At 46.1% G+C, this 23945-nt stretch overlaps 1 protein-coding gene across 3 annotated transcripts in view; it reads left to right on the forward strand.

Annotated features, from left to right (window-relative positions):
* LOC143281918 (uncharacterized) overlaps window positions 1-23945 on the forward strand; it is a 210235-nt gene that overhangs the window by 5988 nt on the left and 180302 nt on the right. For 2 of the 3 annotated variants that reach the window (XR_013055196.1, XM_076587215.1), the window contains exons 2-5: window positions 3233-3661; window positions 11402-11643; window positions 12015-12177; window positions 17537-21201. The gene's annotated coding sequence lies outside the window, so the exon portion shown is untranslated. The remainder of the gene's footprint in view (window positions 1-3232; window positions 3662-11401; window positions 11644-12014; window positions 12178-17536; window positions 21202-23945) is intronic. The other variant, XR_013055195.1, reaches the window with a different exon arrangement.

Consider the following 23945-nt stretch of genomic DNA (forward strand, 5'->3'; position numbering starts at 1 on the left):
TTATTTTTTTGTCCCAAAAAAATCTCTGTGGGGAATTGGGGCTGAACCCCGCAGGTAGTGCACCTTGTCACAATGCAGCTTCACTTTTTCTTTTCTTCCTTTTTTTTCTGTTTGTAAGTGTTTGGGATTTTGTTGTTGTTGTTGCTGCTACTGCTGTTGTTTTTGGATACAGATGGCCTAGAGGTAACGCGTCCGCCTAGGAAGCGAGAGAATCTGAGCGCGCTGGTTCGAATCACGGCTCAGCCGCCGATATTTTCTCTCCCTCCACTAGACCTTGAGCGGTGGTCTGGACGCTAGTCATTCGGATGAGACGATAAACCGAGGTCCCGTGTGCAGCACGCACTTAGCGCACGTAAAAGAACCCACGGCAACAAAAGGGTTGTTCCTGGCAAAATTCTCTAGAAAAATCCACTTCGATAGGAAAAACAAATAAAACTGCACACAGGAAAAAATACAAAAAAAATGGGTGGCGCTGTAGTATAGCGACGCGCTCTCCCTGGGGAGAGCAGCCCGAATTTCACACAGAGAAATCTGTCGTGATAAAAAGAAATACAAATACAATACAGTTAGAGTGGAGTTTTCTGCATAACAGACATTTTCATCCGTTCAGTCGCTAAAACATCTTACTCGTTAAAACATCTCACTTTGTTGATTGTGAATGCGTCGTCCTTTAATAACATAGCCTCCATGAGAAAATCTAACGAAATTATTCCAGTGCGATCATAGAATACACGGCAGATATCAAACATATCCGTCGAAAACACTTCTACGGCTGTTGTTCTCTCTCTCTCTCTCTCTCTCTCCGTGTGTGTGTGTGTGTGTGTGTGTGTGTGTGTGTGTGTGTGTGTGTGTGTGTGTGTGTGTGTGTGTGTGTGTGTATTTTTGTATTTGCATTTGTATTTGTATTTCTTTTTATCACAACAGATTTCTCTGTGTGAAATTCGGGCTGCTCTCCCCAGGGAGAGCGCGTCCACCCATTTTTTTTGTTGTATTTTTTCCTGCGTGTAGTTTTATTTGTTTTTCCTATCGAAGTGGATTTTTCTACAGAATTTTGCCAGGAACAACCTTTTTGGGTTCTTCTACGTGCGCTAAGTGCATGCTGCACACGGGACCTCGGTTTATCGTCTGATCCGAATGACTAGCGTCCAGACCACCACTCACGGTCTAGAGGAAGGGGGAGAAAATATCGGCGGCTGAGCCGTGATTCGAACCAGCGCGCTCAGATTCTCTCGCTTCCTAGGCGGACGCGTTACCTCTAGGCCATCCCTCCCTGTGTGTGTGTGTGTGTGTGTGTGTGTGTGTGTGTGTGTGTGTGTTGTTGTTGTTGTTGTTGTTTCTGCAATTTTACACCAAACATTTAGCCTGGTGCATTTCAGGAATATGTTCTGATTTTACCCATTTCAGAATTTTGCATCCCAAAGGCTAACTGAATCAGCTAAATCCAAGTCAGCGAATATGGGCATTCCTCTTGGTCCCAGGAAAATAAGAATTAAGTGAAATCTATTTGCCAGGGTTTTTTCACAAAAAACGGGTATAAATTTTCCAAAAATTATGTGCTCTTTGTTATTGGAGAAAGACCCATAAAAGTATATATTTTCTGAAAGGTAAATGAATAAATACTGTTTTCCCATTTTATATATTTTTAGTGACATGCTGTTGTTTTGAAATCAGTGTTTTGTTTTTTGTCACATTTTCAACTTGTTCATTACAAACATTAGTCAGGTAATTTGCACAAAAACATCATATTTTCTGGACAAATGGATATCTGCAAACACAAAATCATACTAGAACAACCACAATATATATATATATTTTTTAAGAGATAGATACACAATACATTGTGACTTCTCCAAGTGATAAGATGGATGTGAGGCCACGCCCCCTCAGTCTCCACCTCCCTCCTCCTCACCCCTCTCACACGGTCACTTGATTCAGTTCTCATCAGACCGCGTTGGCTGCGTGCCAAGAATATCGCTCTGCTGCTAATTCGGTCATCTGTCGTCAGCAAGCCGGCATCACTCACTGACAGTCGCATCTTGGCCACTCTCTTGATTACTCCCTTTATTTTCTATCAGATCATCCTATAAATGTGCATCTCTATCTTCTCCTTCGAATTTACGCTTCAATTCTTTCTGAGCATCAGCTAAAGAAAGAAATCATGGTTGATTTAGTTCGTCACGATCGCATGTCTTGAGCACGGCGTCAGTCCGACATTTTGTTGAGCGAGCGAGGAGAGAAGTCAGGCAAACACTTGGACAGTGACCCAACCAAAACGTTCAAATAAAGGACTGCTTCATGACGTAGATGGGGTTTCTAGCTATGAATAGAATCTAGAGAGATTCCCCAGGCTAAAGCTACCACTATTTTTGCCAAGGAAGTGAATGCAAACCATGGAAAAGTCAGAATATTTCGATGACGAGTTATCTCGTCATGCAGGCAGCGAAGCATACATGCTTGCCATGACGAGTTATCTCGTCATGCAGGCAGCCTAGGGGTTAACTGAGTAGTCCTCTTTATTTTCTCTTTTATCATCCCATAATGAGTGCCCATCTTTTAAAGCGCGTGTGGGGTTATCCACCGCGGTGGGGAAGTGGTAAAGTTCCTGGGTGGGAACCGAGTGACCTGTGTTCGTTTCCGCCAAGGACCGGGTTTGTTTTTTTGTTTTGTTTTGTTGTTTTTTTTTGGTCTGATTTGAAATGTTTGTCATCACCAAGAATTACCAGACTCACCTAATTCATCTCATGAGGAATCAGTCGTCACGGTCATTAACAGCAAGGCCAAACTGTTCCCAGAATGACTGCACATGTGGACAGTTCCACAGCACGCCTTGAACATTGCCTCGTTCTTCTTTACCAGAGGAACAACTGCCTTCATTCACAACCCCCACATGAAATATAACGCGATATCCGTAGATAATATTTTGTGTATAATTCGACTTTGGAACCCTTTCAGTTTTACTTGCTGTGTGGACCTGATTATTTGGTGCGGGTTTTTTGGGGGTGTTTTTTTTGTTTTTGTTTGTTTGTTTGTTGTGTTTTTTGGCGTGTGTGTGTGTGTGTGGGGGGGGGGGGGGGGAGGGGTGGGGGGGAGGGAGAGGGGGAGGGGGTCAGTAGCCTTTTTGCTTGATGTCATCTTCAGTAAATCTTCTTCAGGTGAAATTCTGGTTTGTAGTTTGTGGAGAACTGGCAAAAATCCCGAGTGGATGCTTAACAGTACCTTTACTTTGTTGTAGGTAAAAACCGGATTGAAGACTGCACCAGAATGGAGGCACCGCGCTGGTTTCACGCCTCTTACGCCGTCAAACTGTGCCACGACCCGCGTCCCCGAAATATAGATGTCGAATCACTCCAATGTACAGATCCAGACGATGGCATATCCATTAATGATCTGACGATCGCCCCTCTGTCCACCCACACCGAATGCGATCTCTCGTCCAATGGCACTTTTCTGGATGCACAGTGTCTCCGGGAGGCGGTGGACAACGTGACTCAGTTCGATGCTGCCGTCTTCGATCTGTTGGAGAAGGTCAGCGGTAAGAATCGGATCGACAGAGACATAGCAGTGGATCGAATTTCTTTCACCACGTCTTCGTCTTCGCGGGGAGAGGTGGTGGTGAAGGACTCCTCGGCGTTCGTGACTTTCTTCACAAACTGGTTACCTGGTAAGTGGTGGGTGAGAGTGACAAGGACGGGGAACAGATGTGGAGGGGGTGCAGTGGGAGGAGGGGAGTGGGGGGTGGGGGGTAGGGCGACGTGAGGGGTACTGTGCGACCTCTGTGTGTGTGTGTGTGTGTGTGACTCTGAATAGTTTTCATTTGTCGTAAAACCCATCAAAGGAATTATGAATATAAAAACTAAAAGGCAACAAGCAAATAACATTCAAAGCACAAAAAGTGAGTGAATGCACGTCAGTACATAACTATGCAGAATAAAATCAGTTCTCAATCGCGCATAATGAAAATTCACACACACACACACACACACACACACACACACACACACACACACACATATATATATATAACAATGCATACAATTCAAAAAGCACATGCCACCCACACATATTTTTTTCCTTCTTCTTGAAGTCAAGAAGAAACAAATGTTATGCGTGGGACAGCATGTGTTTGAAGGGGTTTTTGATTTTTTTTTCAACTGACAATCGTCTTAGAACTCCAGCATACTTCGTCGTGGCTCAGAGCCAGCAGTTGCCAGAAGTTGCCATCCATTATATCTATCTATCTATCTATCTATCTATGAATATGTAGCCGTGTACTGACCCGAGTGGTTCTATTTGGGACGGACGGTACAAAAGAACTAACTAAATGATGATTTACTGTATTAAAGGATATACAAGAATTTCCACACACAGGCCAGGAACATATAGAGGCCAGTCACAAATGGGTTTTTCTATTGTTTTATTTACAATAGTTATGAGAACATAAGAAAAGAACTAAGAGGAAGACAATGAGAGAAGAACTAAGAGAAGACAGTGCAGTGATACGTAGCGAGATGTCAGCCGTTGTGGGAACACACACGACACACACTCACACACTGCTTGTGACGCAGCAAGAGAGAGAGAGAGAGAGAGCGCCTCTGGTCAGATGACTGATCAGGTATGAAGTGACCACTCATCACTCACTGTGCCAATTTATGCAAGTTAAGCGGACTACAAAGACAATCACGTGTGCTGCGAAGCAGATCGGCGCAAATCAGGCCAAACCTGACAACAACTGTGTTTCTTACAAAGTGTTCAGTGATAGATTGCTAAATGATTCCTGAACCGATTTACGTCAGATAAGTTGCAAAAGAAAGAGCTTAGCTTGAAGTGTTGATTATTTAAGATGAATCTATAATCTTAATTTAAGTCACCTGAACAGGGTCAGTTTTAACGAGCTCGTCACTGAAAATGACAAACTGCGTTAAATCAGTTTAACGTAGGCAAACATAAATGGAATAGATTTAAAGATGGAATCGCGACGATTCTGCCAGTATATAATACTTGTAGTTTACTGATCCGACAAAAGAGATATTGATTAAATACTGTGGAGCAGAAACACAGATTCCAGCTCAGCCAATAGCATACCGCGACTCTGGTCGAGGAGTAGGTTGTCTGGCGAGAAGGACAAAATGACGTAAGCGGCTTTGCGTTCAAACCGGGAATGGCGTCACACATTCTGCGCCGGCCGTTGAAGGCCAGCTGTTAGTTGCGAAAACGTCGACTGATGTAGCTTGTGTGTGAAACAGTTTTTGAACCAAGCAGAGCGCTTGGTTACATCTATATAGATAGATAGATATGTAATCTAGGCCCAAGTGTCTTCATGTCTTCGTTTTCCTAGGAAGTGATAGAAACCTTAAAAATAATGACGTTTAACGTGGTGTGGTGGTTTTAAAAATCTCTTATGTATCTTTCTCTTTTTCTGTCTTTTTTTGGTTTTTGGTTTTATTTTTTGTTGTTTTTTTTGGTTGTCTTTTTTAAAAATACATCTTTATTTAATCTGCATGGAAATTGTGAGTGCATCTGAAGGCTCGTCACTGACACAATGCACTACCCCCAGCCCCCAGCTGAGTCTAACACACACATGATCATGACAATGGCCCAGCCAAAAGGTCAGAAAGTAAAATATATCAACCGGAATAAAAACATGACAGTCCATGTAACACAACACACCAGGCCGTTTCACACAGCGATGCAAAATGACATGTAAGAAACCCTAGGAAACACCGTTTCCGGACAAGAAACGCCACAATAACTTCAGTATAATAATTCTTAAACGACAGTTACTGTAGTAAGAGTTTTGATCTAATTTAATGTATACATTAACATCAATTCCAAAACAAAACCCCGCTCCGAATTGATCCATGGAAATTCTTTAATAGAACAGGAGCAGTATTAAAATATGATATTCTAACAAGTACTATGGAAACAACCACTTTAATAAACATAAAGCTGAAAACAACACTTGAAAGTAACAAAAAAAAGAAAAAAAAGAAAAAAAAAGAGAAGTTTTTATTCACACATAAAATCAAGAAGAAATAAAACCAAACACGTTAACATGCACCCTCACCCCTACCCCCTTTCCCTTCACACACTCTGCCATCCACATGGATATATATATATATATATATATATATATATATATTGTGTGTGTGTGTGTGTGTGTGTGTGTGTGTGTGCTCTTTATGATGTGAATTGACAAAGGAAAAACAGAGAAAATTAGACTGTGTTAGTGTTTGTTCGTTTCAAAAAGGCCCACTTTGCTGATTCCCTCTCTCTCTCTCTCTCTCTCTCTCTCTCTCGCCCTTGCTTGGCACTTTCATAGCAAGAATTGCTCTGACTTGTAAATGCATACACAACAAAAGAATTGCAGTCTCGAAAGTGAGAAAAAAAATCATACCACAGCTTTAACTGTCATAGCGTTTAGGTTGGATGGTCGATTCAAAGAAGCCGACATTTGTATCGTTTTTGAATATGCACGGAGAAAGTGCAAATTAACTGAATATGTATAGGTTTACTTTTCTTTTTTCTTACTTTTCTTTTAGGTTGATCACGCCGTGAGTTTGTCGAACGTGGGTATAGCCGTTTTCGACATGAGTGTTTTCTATTGTCTTGCAGCAGGTTTGTTGCTGCGACTTTGATACATATTATATTCATGCTATTTGGTTTGTATGTGTTAAACGATTATTCTGATGTGAATTGACAAAGGAAAAACAGAGAAAATTAGACTGTGTTAGTGTTTGTTCGTTTCAAAAAGGCCCACTTTGCTGATTCCCTCTCTCTCTCTCTCTCTCTCTCTCTCTCTCTCTCTCTCTCTTATGTTTGTATTTTCTGTGCCTTTTTTGTGTGTTTGCTTCTGTGGTATTTTGCAATCCATGGTCTGTGGAAGATCCTCCTAAAGTTCGGCTGCCCAGAGAGCCTAATCCAGCTGATTGCGTCTTTCCACGATGGCATGCAGGCGAGAGTACAGGAAAATACTGACATGTCGGACCCGTTCCCTGTGGTAAATGGAGTGAAGCAGGGCTGCGTCTTGGCACCCACACTGTTCTCCATTCTCTTCTCTGCCATGCTGATTGACGCCTTCCAAGACTGTGACCGGGGCATCTACATTCAATTTCGCACAGATGGCAAACTTTTCAACTTCTGGCCAGGTCCAGGGTGTTTGAGGCACTGATGAGAGAGTTCCTCTTCGCTGATGACTGTGTGCTTGCTGCACACACCCATGAGGACATGCAGGTCATTATGGACAGGTTCTCAGCCTCCTACAGGCGCTTTGGACTCACCATCAGCCTCAGCAAGACCGAGTCCATGTACCAACCGGCTAGCTCACAGAACGCCAGTGCCTCCCCCCTACCTGCAGTCAAGATCAGTGACCCAGAGATCAAGTCAGTCGACAAGTTTTGCTACCTGGGCAGCACCCTATGCAGCAACGGGGCCCTTGATGCAGAAGTGACGCTGCGCATCACCAAGGCCAGCTCCGCCTTTGGCAGACTCAACAACAGGCTGTGGAACAACAAAGGCATCACGCTCAGCACCAAGATGAAAACCTACAGAGCTGTTGTACTGACCACCTTGTTGTACTGCTGTGAAACATGGACGACGTATCGCCGTCACATTCAACAACTTGAGCAGTTTCATAGAGATGCCTACGAAAGATCCTCGGCATAAAGTGGCAAGACAGAGTCTTCAACTTCCAGGTCCTAGAGAGGAGCGGCCTGCCCAGCATCGAAAGCCTGCTGATCCAGTACCAGCTACGCTGGACAGGACACGTTGTCCGCATGACAGACAGCAGGATCCCGAATATGCTTTTGTATGGCCAGCTGAAGGAAGGCCACCGTGAACTTGGAAGACCCTGCAAGCGCTTCAAGGACACCTTGAAGACAAACCTCAAAGCCTGTGACATAGACATCGCTTCCTGGGAAACTGATGCCCTTGACCGTTGTCGCTGGAGGATGCTGTGCTCTAGTGGCATAAAGACGTTTGAAAACAAGAGAACGCTGGCCATTAAGGAGAAGCGTGAGCGAAGGAAGCAGGGCTCAACTTCTGGAGACGTTTTCCCTTGCAACACCTCTGGGAAGTGCTGCGCATCCAGAATCAGCCTCTTCTCCCATATGAGGACACACACCGACAGATAAGCCTGCCTGTCTACTCATCCGTCGGACCGACGGGAGACTCCATCATTTTGCAATCTGATCAGTTCGATGTTATAAGATTTCTTCGTTGTAACCGTCCCCCCCCCCCTCTCTCTCTCTCTCTCTCTCTCTCTCTCTCTGTCTCTCTCTCTCTCTCTCTATATATATATATATCTGTGTGTTCGTTCTTTAGTTTAGCGTCTTTTCACTATCAGTGATATTAGACGTTAAAAAAAAGGGGGGGGAAGGGGGGGGGGGGGGGGGGGGGGGGGGGGGGGCATGGGGTATAACTAACATGCAATTACATTTACATGCAAATACAGTAACAATTCAATAATAATTATTATTATAATCAGAAACCATTAACACAATTCTGAAGTGCATTAAAGGAATGTAGAAATAGGGCTATGAACTAATGCCTGTGAAAGTTCGACCATAAGAACCTCGTCAGAAATAACTTTACAAAAATCATCTGCGGAATTATTATTCTCTTTGAAATACTTGGGCAAGAAGGTACGTAACTGCTGGCAGTGAAACAAACAATGATGCAAGCTGAACTGCTTACCACAGATGCATGTAACGTTTTTACTATACTTTATCTTCAGCGCATCAAGTTTTATACGGAAGAAAGTAGAGGTTATTAATCTTGTATAGCAAGCTGATGGATTCTGTATCTTTTCTTTAATAATATTCTCGGGGAATAATGTCCCTTTATGGTTTAAAAACTTTAACTTCCATCGGTTATGAAATCGACCCCATGCTGATTTTTCTAACAAAGTGTATGCCTCTTTTACGGAGAGACGGACATGTATTTTTGTCGATTTTTCTGAATCTTGTGCTCCTCTTTTAGCTGCTTTATCAACAGTTTCATTGCCAAGAATGCCCACATGAGAAGGCACCCAACAAAAACTGACCTCAGTCCCTTTAATCCTTAAACAATGTACCAAATGATTTGCCTCAATAACTAAGTCAGGTCTTGTTTCAAGGCTGAATAATTCTAGAGCATAAAGTACTGATTTGGAATCAACAAAGAATGCTATTTTCGAGAAAACTATTTGATGGCTCACTAAGTAGTTCAGAGCTTGTATAATAGCAATTAGCTCAGCTGTGAATATGGAAAGGTGTTTTCCAATAAAGTAAGATTTTTCAACTTTAAAGGCAGGAATATAGAAAGCCGCACCAGCGGTTTTGTCATCAAGAACAGATCCATCTGTAAATATATGGAGATGATTCTGATATTTTTCTGTTATATGAATTCTGGCAGTACTTGTCGTGATATTGATGTTTTCTTCCTTTTTTGTTTCAGAATAAGTGATATCAAAATCCGCTTTCAACATTTCCCAAAAAGGAACAGGAGAATGATGTGGGTTTGCAGCTAACTCTTTCTTGTTAACTTCAGATTCTTTTAACAGATTTGAAATGTAAGTTGCAACTGTTTCTTGTGATGAAATGGCTTTAGCTCTTTTAGGAAAATCAATGTCTGATCTTACTGTCAGTTCATCAGCAATGAAATTTTTTTGTCATTGAAGTGTACCTCACAACGAATTTTGCTGTTGCTAACTCACGATGTTCATTTAAGGGAAGAATTCCGGCTGTTTTGTATGTTTCCTGATTGGATGCATGAGAGGGCACTCCAAGGGCAATTTTGATAGCCTTACAGTCTACACTTTGAATCTTTTGTAATAGATATTTAGGTGCACTGAAAAATATTTCTTGTGCATAGGTTATCTTAGATCTTACAAGGGCCATGGCAAGATGAATCAATGTTTTTGTATCCATTCCCTAGGGTAAGCGGCTTATAATTTTCATAAAATTGATACTTTTCCTTGCCTTTGTTAAGATGTAATCAAAGTGAATGTTCCATGTCAGCTTTGAAGTAAGATAAACGCCTAAAAACTTCACTACCTGTTTATAATCAATGACGTCACCAAGTAATTTAAAAATGGGTGTCAGTGATGTTTTCTATTAACCGATTGCTTGTCACAGTTTTACAGTCCTTTTCCCAGAATGGAGCGTGAGCATTGAAATCACCAGCTATTACCCATTTACCAGGCTGTTGTTCTTGTAATGTTCTAAGCCACTCAGTATTTCGATCGTCTGGACCTTTCGGAAGATAAACGGAAAGTACGTTAAGAATTAGCTTGTTGCTAAATTTTACTGTAGCTGCACAAGAGTGTATGTCAAAGCTTGCAATAGATTTTAAAACAGGAGACTCACATAGATTATATTGTAATTCCCTAAGTATATAAATAGCAGTACTTATCTTCTTGCCCTCGTTCCCAGTTTCATATACTGGTGGAAAATAGTAATTTGGAAGTTTGGGAAGCTTACAAGCACTGATATTAAGTGACTGCAGAATCAAAACATCACACTTACTTGATGCTAGAAAATGTTTCAAATAGGCCAGGTTAGATAGAATAGATCTGCAGTTCCACTGGAGCAGCCTAATTTGCAATTGCGTTTGTTTTTTTCATTACTGATTATCTTTCCTATCAGACAGGAATATAATGTTATTAATACTATGAATAAATCAAACTGTATGATGGTGAAAATAAACAGTAAATGAAAGGAAACGGGGAAACAAAAATAATAGGCTAAATATTGTCAACGAGGAAGGTGGCAGAATGGTTAAGACGCTCAGCTGCCAATACAGAGAGTCCGTGAGGGTGTGGGTTCGAATCCCGCTCTCGCCCTTTCTCCTAAGTTTGACTGGAAAATCAAACTGAGCGTCTAGTCTTTCGGATGAGACGATAAACCGAGGTCCCGTGTGCAGCACGCACTTGGCGCACTGAAAAAGAACCCATGGCAACGAGAGTGTTGTCCTCTGGCGAAATTACGTAAAATGAAATCCACTTTCATAGGTACACAAATATGTAAGCATGCACTCAAGGCCTGACTAAGCGCGTTGGGTTATGATGCTGGTCAGGCATCTGCTCAACAGATGTGGTGTAGCGTGTATGGATTTGTCCGAACGCAGTGACGCCTCCTTGAGAAAGTGAAACTGAAACTGAAACTGTCAACGAAAAATGCACTTGCAAACGGCATGAAGAAAGGTCACTCAGCAAAAATAGAATATCGCTCAGCACAAAAGTTTATCAGTGCCAGGCAGAAGTTGACGCAAATGTTAATAGAACACTGGCCAGTCCATCAGTGCGTCGTAAGGATTGTACCAGCCGTGATGAAAGGGGGCGGGGTTCTGGTGATGGTGGAACCTGGCTCTGCGTGTTGATTTCTTCGGTGTTTCTCTGTGTGTGTGTGTGTGTGTGTGTGTGCAGTGCGTCCAGCAATCCAGGGTGGGCAAAATAACGTGGCGAAGATATGCGCCAGCAATAAAGTAATCACCACTGATTGGTGGGCCATCTTGGTCTTGGACCGGGCGGATCGTGGTCAGGTGACCCACTCCCCCTCCCTCTGTCGGTGCACCCTCCGCGCCACCCGCACCCTGATAATAAGGAGTCTTGACGTCCGCTTACAGGACGTCACCAGCCACGTCTGTCACACTGGAATCAACTTAACGGTACTGTAAGGAGGGGCTGGGTTGGGGGTGGTGGTGGAGTGTGTGTGTGTGTGTGTGGTGTGTGTGTGTGTGTGTGTGTGTGTGTGTGTGTGTGTGTGTGTGTGTGTGTGTGTGTGTGTGTGTGTGTGTGTGTGTGTGTGTGTGTGTGTTGTGTGTGTCTGTCTGTGTTTGTGTGTGTGTGTGTGTGTGTGTGTGTGTGTGTGTGTGTGTGTGTGTATTTGTGTGTGCGCGCGCGCTTCTGTGTGTGTGCGTGTGTGTGTGTGTGTTCGTGTTGGTGCTTGTGTGTGTGTATGGAGGGGGGTGGGAGGGTGCGGGGGGAGGAGGGAGGAGGGTGCAAGTAGTGTCAATCCGAGATTGTCTTTTTCTCACAGCTCAGCCCCCAGAACGGGAAGACTAGACAGCTGACGTGTGAGGGCCTGTCCGCCAGTTATGATGAACTGCTGTACCAGGGAAGGCAGGAGGTGATCCTTGACCTCGTGCTCTCTGCCCACGCCTTCCCCAGCGCCGTGTGGCTGGGGGCTTTTTCTGGAAGTGGTGAGGTGGCAGTCAACACACCCGTACTCTGCAAGGCCTTGCGTTGTGCGACGCCTTGTTTTGATACACCGTGTGTAGTGTGCTGTGTGCTGTGTGCTGTGTTGGGCTGTCTGTGCTGTGCTGGGTTGTCTGAGAAGTGAAGAGAAGTGAAGAATGAAGTGTAGAGAAGTGTAGTGTAGCGTAGTGTAGTGTAGCGTAGTGTAGTGCAGAGAACTGAAGAGAAGTGAAGGATGAAGTGTAGTGTAGTGCAGTGTGGAGAAGTGAAGAGAAGTGTTGTGTAGTGTGGTGTAGTGAAGAGAAGAGAAGTGTAGTGTAGTGTAGTGTAGTGTAGTGAAGAGAAGAGAAGAGAAGTGTAGTGTAGTGTAGTGTAGTGTAGTGTAGTGTAGTGAAGAGAAGAGAAGAGAAGTGTAGTGTAGTGAAGAGAAGAGAAGAGAAGTGAAGTGCAGTGCAGTGTAGTGTAGTGTAGTGTAGTGTGGTGTAGTGAAGAGAAGAGAAGTGTAGTGAAGTGCAGTGTAGTGTAGTGTAGTGTAGTGTAGTGAAGAGAAGAGAAGTGTAGTGAAGTGTAGTGTAGTGTAGTGTAGTGAAGAGAAGAGAAGTGTAGTGAAGTGTAGTGTAGTGTAGTGAAGAGAAGAGAAGTGTAGTGAAGTGTAGTGTAGTGTAGTGTAGTGAAGAGAAGAGAAGTGTAGTGAAGTGTAGTGTAGTGTAGTGTAGTGAAGAGAAGAGAAGTGTAGTGAAGTGTAGTGTAGTGTAGTGAAGAGAAGAGAAGTGTAGTGTAGTGAAGAGAAGAGAAGTGTAGTGAAGTGTAGTGTAGTGTAGTGTAGTGAAGAGAAGAGAAGAGAAGAGAAGTGTAGTGTAGTGTAGTGTAGTGTAGTGTAGTGTAGTGAAGAGAAGAGAAGAGAAGAGAAGTGTAGTGTAGTGAAGAGAAGAGAAGAGAACAGAAGTGTAGTGCCATGTAGTGTAGTGTAGTGTAGTGAAGAGAAGAGAAGAGAAGTGTAGTGTAGTGAAGAGAAGAGAAGAGAAGTGTAGTGTAGTGTAGTGTAGTGTAGTGAAGAGAAGAGAAGAGAAGAGAAGTGTAGTGTAGTGTAGTGTAGTGAAGAGAAGAGAAGTGTAGTGTAGTGCAGTGTAGTGTAGTGTAGTGAAGTGAAGAGAAGTGCAGTGTAGTGAAGAGAAGAGAAGAGAAGTGTAGTGTAGTGTAGTGTAGTGAAGAGAAGAGAAGAGAAGTGTAGTGTAGTGTAGTGTAGTGTAGTGAAGAGAAGAGAAGAGAAGAGAAGTGTAGTGTAGTGTAGTGAAGAGAAGAGAAGAGAAGAGAAGTGTAGTGTTGTGTAGTGAAGAGAAGAGAAGAGAAGAGAAGTGTAGTGTAGTGTAGTGAAGAGAAGAGAAGAGAAGTGTAGTGTAGTGTAGTGTAGTGAAGAGAAGAGAAGTGTAGTGTTGTGTAGTGTAGTGAAGAGAAGAGAAGAGAAGTGTAGTGTAGTGTAGTGAAGAGAAGAGAAGAGAAGTGTAGTGTTGTGTAGTGAAGAGAAGAGAAGAGAAGTGTAGTGTAGTGTAGTGTAGTGTAGAGAAGAGAAGAGAAGAGAAGAGAAGTGTAGTGTAGTGTAGTGTAGTGTAGTGAAGAGAAGAGAAATGTAGTGTTGTGTAGTGTGGTGTAGTGAAGAGAAGAGAAATGTAGTGTTGTGTAGTGTGGTGTAGTGAAGAGAAGAGAAATGTAGTGTTGTGTAGTGTGGTGTAGTGAAGAGAAGAGAAGAGAAGAGAAGTGTAGTGTAGTGTAGTGAAGTGAAGAGAAGAGAAGTGTAGTGTTGTATAGTGAAGTGAACAGAAGAGAAGAGAAGAGACGTGTAGTGTAGTGAAGTGAAGAGAAGAGAAGAGAAGTGTAGTGTAGTGTAGTGAAGAGAAGAGAAGTGTAGTGTTGTGTAGTGAAGTGAAGAGAAGAGAAGAGAACTGTAGTGTAGTGAAGTGAAGAGAAGAGAAGAGAAGTGTAGTGTAGTGTAGTGAAGAGAAGAGAAGTGTAGTGTTGTGTTGTGTAGTGAAGTGAAGAGAAGAGAAGTGTAGTGTTGTGAAGTGTAGTGAAGAGAAGAGAAGTGAAGTGTAGTGTTGTGTAGTGAAGTGAAGAGAAGAGAAGTGTAGTGTTGTGTAGTGAAGTGAAGAGAAGAGAAGTGTAGTGTTGTGTAGTGAAGAGAAGAGAAGTGAAGTGTAGTGTTGTGTAGTGAAGAGAAGAGAAGTGAAGTGTAGTGTTGTGTAGTGAAGAGAAGAGAAGTGTAGTGTTGTGTAGTGAAGTGAAGAGAAGAGAAGTGTAGTGTTGTGTAGTGAAGTGAAGAGAAGAGAAGTGTAGTGTTGTGTAGTGAAGAGAAGAGAAGTGAAGTGTAGTGTTGTGTAGTGAAGTGAAGAGAAGAGAAGTGTAGTGTTGTGTAGTGAAGTGAAGAGAAGAGAAGTGTAGTGTTGTGTAGTGAAGAGAAGAGAAGTGAAGTGTAGTGTTGTGTAGTGAAGTGAAGAGAAGAGAAGTGTAGTGTTGTGTAGTGAAGTGAAGAGAAGAGAAGTGTAGTGTTGTGTAGTGAAGTGAAGAGAAGAGAAGAGAAGTGTAGTGTTGTGTAGTGAAGTGAAGAGAAGAGAAGAGAAGTGTAGTGTTGTGTAGTGAAGTGAAGAGAAGAGAAGTGTAGTGTTGTGTAGTGAAGTGAAGAGAAGAGAAGTGTAGTGTAGTGTAGTGAAGAGAAGAGAAGTGTAGTGTTGTGTAGTGAAGTGAAGAGAAGAGAAGAGAACTGTAGTGTAGTGCAGTGAAGAGAAGAGAAGAGAAGTGTAGTGTAGTGTAGTGTAGTGTAGTGAAGTGTAGTGTAGTGTAGTGTAGTGTAGTGAAGAGAAGAGAAGTGTAGTGTTGTGTAGTGTAGTGCAGAGAAGAGAAGAGAAGTGTAGTGTTGTGTAGTGTAGAGAAGAGAAGAGAAGTGTAGTGTTGTGTAGTGGGAGAAATGAAGAGAAGTGAAGTGTGTAGTGTAGTATAGTGCAGTGTAGATTAGTGTAGTGTAGTGTAGTGTAGTGTAGTGTAGTGTAGTGTAAGTGTAGTGTAGTGTAGTGCAGTGTAGATTAGTGTAGTGTAGTGTAGTGTAGTGTAGTGTAGTGTAGTGTAGTGTAGTGTAGTGTAGTGTAAGTGTAGTGTAGTGTAGAGAATTGAAGAAAAGTGTAGTGTAGTGGGAGAAGTGAAGTGTGAAGTGTAGTATAGTGTAGAGAAGTGAAGTGTGTAGTGTAGTGTAGTATAGTGCAATGTAGATAAGTGAAGTGTGTAGTGTAGTGTAGTGTAGTGTAGTGTAGAGAAGTCAAAGGCGCCAAATCCTGTGAGGCCAACAGAATCGCCGCAGCAGAGCAACGCAGACAGGCCAGGAAAAGCAGTGCCAGCAAGTCCCCGACAGCCGCCACCATCCCCTGTCCACACTGCATCAGAACCTTCCGGGCGCGGATTGGCCTGACCAGTCATCTGCGCACCCACAGAGCCCAACCCACCCACCCCTAGGATGACCCCTAGGATGTGTCCTCGTCGATCCCGACGGACGAACCACACACACACACAGTGTAGAGAAGTGTAGTGTAGTAGTGTAGTGAAGAGAAGTGAAAGTGTAGTGTAGTGTGGTGTGGTGTAGAAGTGAAGTGTAGTGTAGTGCATTGTAGTGTAGTGTGTAGTATAGTGTAGGGAAGTGAAATATAGTGTAGTGTAGAGGAGTGTAGTGTAGTGTAGTGTGGTGTGGTGTAGTGTAGAGAAGAGAAGTGTGTAGTGTAGTGTAGTGTAGTGCAGTGCAGTGTAGTGTGTAGTATAGTGTAGAGGAGTGAAGTGTGTAGTGTAGTGTAGTGTCACGGTAGTGTAGTGCAGTGCAGTGTAGTGCAGTGTAGAAAAGTAAAGTGTTTAGTGCAATGTAGAGAAGTGGTGTAGTGCAGTGCAGTGTAGTGCAGTGTAGAAAAGTAAAGTGTTTAGTGCAATGTAGAGAAGTGGTGTAGTGTTGTGTAGTGTAGTGCAGTGTAGAAAAGTAAAGTGTTTAGTGCAATGTAGAGTTTCAGTTTCAGTTTCACTTTCTCAAGGAGGCGTCACTGCGTTCGGACAAATCCATACACGCTACACCACATCTGTTGAGCAGATGCCTGACCAGCAGCATAACCCAACGCGCTTAGTCAGGCCTTGAGTGCATGCTTACATATTTGTGTACCTATGAAAGTGGAATTCATTTTACGTAATTTCGCCAGAGGACAACACTCTCGTTGCCATGGGTTCTTTTTCAGTGCGCCAAGTGCGTGCTGCACACGGGACCTCGGTTTATCGTCTCATCCGAAAGAATAGTCGCTCAGTTTGATTTTCCAGTCAAACTTAGGAGAAAGGGCGAGAGCGGGATTCGAACCCACACCCTCACGGACTAGCAATGTAGAGAAGTGGTGTAGTGTTGTGTAGTGTAGTGCAGTGTAGAAAAGTAAAGTGTTTAGTGCAATGTAGAGAAGTGGTGTAGTGTTGTGTAGTGTAGTGTGGTGTAGTGCAGTGTAGTGCAGTGTAGAAGAGTAAAGTGTTTAGTCTAGTGTAGAGAAGTGGTGAAGTGTAGTGTAGTGTAGTGAAGTGTAGTGTAGTGTAGTGTTTAGCCCAGTGTAGCACAGCTTAGCGCATTTCCTATTGTTGCGTTGCTTTGCTATGACAGTATCCTCTACAGAGAAAACAAAGAAACAAAATCAACAATGTCATAGCTGTTTTCAGAAAACAGACACGTTTAAGAGAACGCATTTTACTTTGATTTGTGTATTCATGTGTTTATGTACTTGATTATTGTTATTTAGTTACTTATTTCTTTATTCGTTCATTCATACATTTTCTGCGTTCGTGGGCTGCAACTCCCACGTTCACTCGTACGTACACGAGTGGGGTTTTACGTGTATGACCGTTTTTACCCTGCCATGTAGGCAGCCATACTCCGCTTTCAGGGGTGTTCATTCATACGTTTTGCTTTTCTTCTTGGGTGTTTTTTTTTTTTTTATTTTATTTTTTTTATTATCCCTTGAGTTGTTTGTTTGCTTAAAGAATGCTTGTTTTGGGGTTGTTTTTTTCTAAACGTTTATCCATTTCGTGTAAACGTTTTCAAACATTTTTTTCCACATACCTCAGTTGGGGGAAAAGAATATCTAAAGACACGGTGAGCCTTTTCTTCACGAAGAAAACAAATACTGTGTGCTCTGTAAAAGGCTTATCGATGTGTGAAAAACGTGTGTCATCTTTCGCAAAGTGAACTCTCTGGTCAGGAAGCTCGTGAGTGAGTGGAGTCCTGCCAAGGTATGAAGTTGACGTAATAGTTGATGTGATGACGGTGCATGGAATGTGACGTAACGTGTGAGACTGTTGGTTGGGCAGGTCGCATGAACGTGTTCTGTGAGGCCATCAGACCTGTGGTCTCTGTCTCTCTCGAAGATGATGATCAAATAGAGGACCAACAGGCTGGCAAGGGTATGTTTCTTCTTCTTCTTCTTCTTCTTCACGTTGACAGAAAAAAAGGGAAATATATATATATATATATATTTGTCTGCCTTTCACCGTTTGTTTCTGTCTCTGTCTGTGTATCTGTCTTTCTCTATAACCTCGCCACCCCCCCCCCCTTTCTCTCTATTCTCTCTTTCTCCCTTCGTTTTCTGCCCCCCTCTCTTTCTCTGTCCTTCATTCACACCCTCTATGTTTGTCTTGCCCGACTTTCTCTCTCTGTCTGTCTGTCTCGGTCTCGGTCTCTCTCTCTCTGTCTCTCTCTCTCTCTGTGTCTCTCTCTGTCTCTGTCTGTCTGTCTGTCTGTCTGTCTCTCTCTCTCTCTGTCTCTCTCTCACACGCACACACACACACAAAGACACACACACACACACAATTTGAGAAAGGAAAGTAAACTGTTTCAGCTGGATGTTGTGAAGCAAAAAACAAAACAAAAAAAACAACCAAACAAAAAAACAACAAAAAACAAAACAAAACTTGATTTGTGCTGCTCGATGGATATTGTTTCTTGAAATGGTCCAGTTTGACTGGTGTACATTTGGGTGTGCGTCGGGTGTCCGGGCGCACGCGCAGACATGAACAGGAACAATTGAACATGAACAAAATGTTTTATTGAGGGTAAACTGGGTAGGAGTGTGTTGGAGGGGTGTGTGGTCTGTTGGTCCGCGCAGTGTCAGAGTGTCCTGCGTGTGCGAGTGTTTCAGGCTGGGGTATGGACATGGAACATGGAAGTGAAACGGGGTATGGGTGGGTTTACAAGCTTTGGAAGCGTATTGTTGCAACTGCTTGTCCTGTGGCTCATGCGGCGCGCGAACAGGGAGAAAGTCTGCGCAGAATTTTTGCTTGAGGTGCGTAGGTTTTTCAGAGGCGATGACGAGAACTCATAGCACTATATAGCGTGCGTGCCCATTTGTTGAACGTTTCAGATCACTCTTCACGCATTCATTTATGTTGCTTTTGTGTTGTTGAATCTTTGATTGAATACCTATGACTGAAAATCGTGCATCCTCATGACATGAGAACTTTTGCAGCTAATGTCAGTAAAATGTCAAAGCGTCAAAGTGTCTCTGTCTGTCTGTCTGTCTGTCTCTCTCTCTCTCTCTCTCTCTCTGCGTGTCAGTCTGTCTGTCTCTCTTAGGACTTGTGGCTGGACACACCTTTTTTGAATGACAGGAAATTCTACAACTGAGCAAAGCAAGGCAAGAAGTTTATTTCATGGAACCCCCCCCCTCCTCCCCTCCGCCCCCCCCCCCCCCCCCTTTCTAATGTATGATAGTCAGTCGTGTCCGACTATGACCATCAGAACAGCAGAGGACGCAAATGCTATCCTGACTATCTGGGCCAGAATTTGATATTGTGGAGAGTGTCTTGCCCAAGTTACACCCCCACTCTCTCGGCCAAGAGGGTTTTAGGACAGTCAGCGTTGGGATGGTTCCCAAAGGCCAACTAGCTACCCCATGGTTGCAGCACTGCAGCATTAAGAGCCAGTGCAATCTTGCCTCCTAGTTTGAGAGTCATACTCATAGTCCTTCACAAAAGACTAAGCTGTAAATGACTTCCCATTGCAGTGAGAAATCCATTGATCGTACAGCTGTCACTTTGCTGTTGGCCCAGCTGTAAGCTTATGTCCGTCTGTGATATAAGCTGAGCGTGGGCATGACAGGCCTTACCCCCCCCCCCCACCCCCCGCCCCCCCGCCCCCCAAGCCTCCCCCACCCCACCCCACCGCCCTGGAGGCATAGGAACATTAAAGAACGTCTTTGACACACTCCATAGAAACAAAAAGAGCGATCTCAAAAAGTAAATACAGTCCAGCCGAGGACGGGCGGCGAAATAAGAGGATTCGGTGAGTGGTTGCCATGGCGGAGCAATGACGTTCGCTGCATGCTCTCCACACGTAGTTCGCAGGATCTCAGCCAGTGCACGAGCCAAGCGTTTTGCTTTCCGTTTCTTCTTTTTTCTTTTTTTCTCCGCGTCGAATCAACCCAGCCAACTTTCGCTGTTGTCTGTGGAGTTCTAACCTAGCCCCTTCGTTCGTTATTGACGTTGCTGGCACCATTGCCACGGGAGTTCATCCCGTTTTTGTAACAGCAAGAGACATTCCAGACTTGGCCTTTAATAACCGACCGTTGTCCGTATTGGAAAAGTGCTTGGCAGTACAGAGAATCAGCGACCGGCCAGGGATCAGTGGCTGGTGCCCTGGAGATACATGGACTGTGGGGACTTCATCCTGCGACTCCAGAAGCAGGGACACAAGGTATGAGGGTGAGAGAGAGGTTGTGTTACAACTGGTCAACAGCACCAACCCATACATACTTAGAAACGACTCTGGTGTGGGAAAGCCCCCAGCAAATGTTGTGGACTCTGAGGTTGAACATTCACTGACAAAAATAGTTTGTCAAATACGGCCCGACGTCACAGCGGAGAGAGAGAGGGAGAGAGAGAGAGAGAGAGAGAGAGAGAGAGAGAGAGAGAGAGAGAGAATAAACTGACAATATTCTTTACAGGGCGCTGATTTGTTGTGTTTTGATGTTGTTGGGTTTATTATTATTATGATTATTATGATTATGATTATTATTATTATTATTATTATTATTAACTGTATTTTAAAAGTTCGATATATAACTTAACTGGAAAATGAAGCGTCGAACCTTGGTCATAAATTCTACCAAGATACGCCATGAAACAAAGAAGGGACTATCTAAAAGATTCAAAGCTTGCCTTGCCCCTATACTACTACCACCACCACCGCTACCACCACCACCACCACCACCACTACTACTACTACTACTACTACTACTACTATATCAGTCCCCGACGTGCCCTTTAAAAAGAAACTTATGGTCAGCCTGTAAACAGCCAACATCTTCCACAGAGAGCAGAAGCAGGCGTCGTAGAAAGCAGTGACCTGTTCTGAGCGTTCAGAGCAAAAAGCGCCACGCTTCAATGTGCCAGAGGGACATCGTTTGTCATGAGTGCTGACAGGTCAGCTCAGGTCAGGTCAAGCCAGTTTAGTCACTGGAGACGGCATCGTTGCGTTCGGACACATCCATGTACGCTTCACCACGGTGGGCTAAGCAGATGCCTGACCAGCAGTGTAACCCAACGTGCTTGGCCGAGCCTTGAGGGGAAAACGAAATCGAATAAAATGAAGTAAAATAATGTTGATCGATAGATCAATAATCAGATTAATGAATTGATTAATTTGAAATAAGAAATAAAACAAGTAAAAAAAATAGAATGATAAAATAACGATAAAAAACAACAAAGAATAACAACAACAAACCAACCATATATCGAAAAAAAAAATGCTTTGAATAGTGATATACATAACAGCAACGATATCATCAGTTAATAAGTGAATATGAACAAGTGAATACAATAAACGCGCGGGCCGCAGACAGCCAGGCCACAACCAGCCAGGCAGCGGGGATTCAATCTGCGTGCCAGCTTTCTGTTGCAGGATCACCGTAGGAGGCTGACCCAGACTGCGTGAGCAGTGAGGACCAGACGGAGGAGACGGTTGGGGAGACAGGGGACAGGTGGGGAGACAGGGGACAGGTGGGGAGACAGTGACAGGTGGAGAGACAGGGGACAGGTGGGGAGACAGGGGACAGGTGAGGGGACAGGTGGGGAGACAGGGGACAGGTGGGGAGACAGGGGACAGGTGGGGAGACAGGGGACAGGTGGCGAGACAGGGGACAGGTGGGGAGACAGGGGACAGGTGGGGAGACAGGGGACAGGTGGGGAGACAGGGGACAGGTGGGGAGACAGGGGACAGGTGGCGAGACAGGGGACAGGTGGGGAGACAGGGGACAGGTGGGGAGACAGGGGACAGGTGGCGAGACAGGAGACAGGTGGGAAGACAGGGGACAGGTGGGGAGACAGGGGACAGGTGGGGAGACAGGAGACAGGTGGGGAGACAGGGGACAGGTGGGGAGACAGGAGACAGGTGGGGAGACAGGGGACAGGTGGGGAGACACGTGGGGAGACAGGTGGGGAGACAGGGGACAGGTGGGGAGACAGGGGACAGGTGGGGAGACAGGAGGGGAGACAGGGGACAGGTGGGGAGACAGGGGACAGGTGGGGAGACAGGTGGGGGGACAGGTGGGGAGACAGGGGACAGGTGGGGAGACAGGGGACAGGTGGGGAGACAGGTGGGGAGACAGGGGACAGGTGGGGAGACAGGTGGGGGGACAGGTGGGGAGACAGGTGACAGGTGGGGAGACAGGAGACAGGTGACAGGTGGGGAGACAGGAGACAGGTGGGGAGACATGTGGGGAGACAGGAGACAGGGGACAGGTGGGGAGACAGGGGACAGGTGGGGAGACAGGAGACAGGTGACAGGTGGGGAGACAGGGGACAGGTGGGGAGACAGGAGACAGACGACAGGTGGGGAGACAGGTGACAGGTGGGGAGACAGGGGAAGGTTGGGAGAGGGGACAGGAGGGGAGACAGGAGACAGGTGTGGAGACAGGGGACAGGTGGGGAGACAGGAGACAGGTGGGGAGACAGGAGACAGGTGGGGAGACAGGAGACAGGTGGGGAGACAGGTGGGGAGACAGGGGACAGGTGGGGAGACAGGAGACAGGTGGGGAGACAGGGGACAGGTGGGGAGACAGGTGGGGAGACAGGGGACAGGTGGGGAGACAGGTGGGGAGACAGGAGACAGGTGGGGAGACAGGTGGGGAGACAGGAGACAGGTGGGGAGACAGGAGACAGGTGGGGAGACAGTTGGGGAGACAGGGGACAGGTGGGGAGACAGGTGGGGAGACAGGAGACAGGTGGGGAGACAGGTGGGGAGACAGGAGACAGGAGGGGAGACAGGGGACAGGTGGGGAGACAGGGGACAGGTGGGGAGACAGGTGACAGGTGGGGAGACAGGAGACAGGTGGGGAGACAGGGGACAGGTGGGGAGACAGGTGACAGGTGGGGAGACAGGAGACAGGTGGGGAGACAGGGGACAGGTGGGGAGACAGGGGACAGGTGGGGAGACAGGTGGGGAGACAGGTGACAGGTGGGGAGACAGGTGACAGGTGGGGAGACAGGGGACAGGTGGGGAGACAGAAGACAGGTGGGGAGACAGGGGACAGTTGGGGAGACAGGAGACAGGTGGGGAGACAGGTGGGGAGACAGGGGACAGGTGGGGAGACAGGAGACAGGTGGGGAGACAGGAGGGGAGACAGGAGACAGGTGGGGAGACAGGAGACAGGTGGGGAGACAGGTGGGGAGACAGGGGACAGGTGGGGAGACAGGAGACAGGTGGGGAGACAGGAGACAGGTGGGGAGACAGGGGGGGAGACAGGAGGGGAGACAGGAGACAGGTGGGGAGACAGGGGACAGGTGGGGAGACAGGCGGGGAGACAGGCGACAGGTGGGGAGACAGGGGACAGGTGGGGAGACAGGTGGGGAGACAGGCGACAGGTGGGGAGACAGGGGACAGGTGGGGAGACAGGCGACAGGTGGGGAGACAGGTGGGGAGACAGGCGACAGGTGGGGAGACAGGGGACAGGTGGGGAGACAGGCGACAGGTGGGGAGACAGGTGGGGAGACAGGTGGGGAGACAGGGGACAGGTGGGGAGACAGGGGACAGGTGGGGAGACAGGGGACAGGTGGGGAGACAGGGGACAGGTGGGGAGACAGGAGACAGGTGGGGAGACAGGGGACAGGTGGGGAGACAGGGGACAGGTGGGGAGACAGGGGACAGGTGACGGGTGGGGAGACAGGGGACAGTTGGGAGACAGGTGGGGAGACAGGGGACAGGTGGGGAGACAGGTGACAGGTGACGGGTGGGGAGACAGGGGACAGGTGGGGAGACAGGTGACAGGTGACGGGTGGGGAGACAGGGGACAGGTGGGGAGACAGGGGACAGGTGGGGAGACAGGGGACAGGTGGGGAGACAGGGGACAGTTGGGAGACAGGTGGGGAGACAGGGGACAGGTGGGGAGACAGGAGACAGGTGACAGGTGGGGAGACAGGGGACAGGTGGGGAGACAGGGGACAGGTGGGGAGACAGGTGACAGGTGACAGGTGGGGAGACAGGGGACAGGTGGGGAGACAGGGGACAGGTGGGGAGACAGGGGACAGGTGGGGAGACAGGGGACAGGTGACGGGTGGGGAGACAGGGGACATTGGGGAGACAGGTGGGGAGACAGGTGACAGGTGGTCAGACAGGTGACGGGTGGGGAGACAGGGGACAGGTGGGGAGACAGGTGGGGAGACAGGGGAAGGTGGGGAGACGGGACAGGTGGGGAGACAGGACAGGTGGGGATACAAGACAGGACCA

Source organism: Babylonia areolata, chromosome 5 (assembly GCF_041734735.1).
Source record: "Babylonia areolata isolate BAREFJ2019XMU chromosome 5, ASM4173473v1, whole genome shotgun sequence".
In the NCBI taxonomy this organism is placed as follows: Eukaryota; Metazoa; Mollusca; class Gastropoda; order Neogastropoda; family Buccinidae; genus Babylonia; species Babylonia areolata.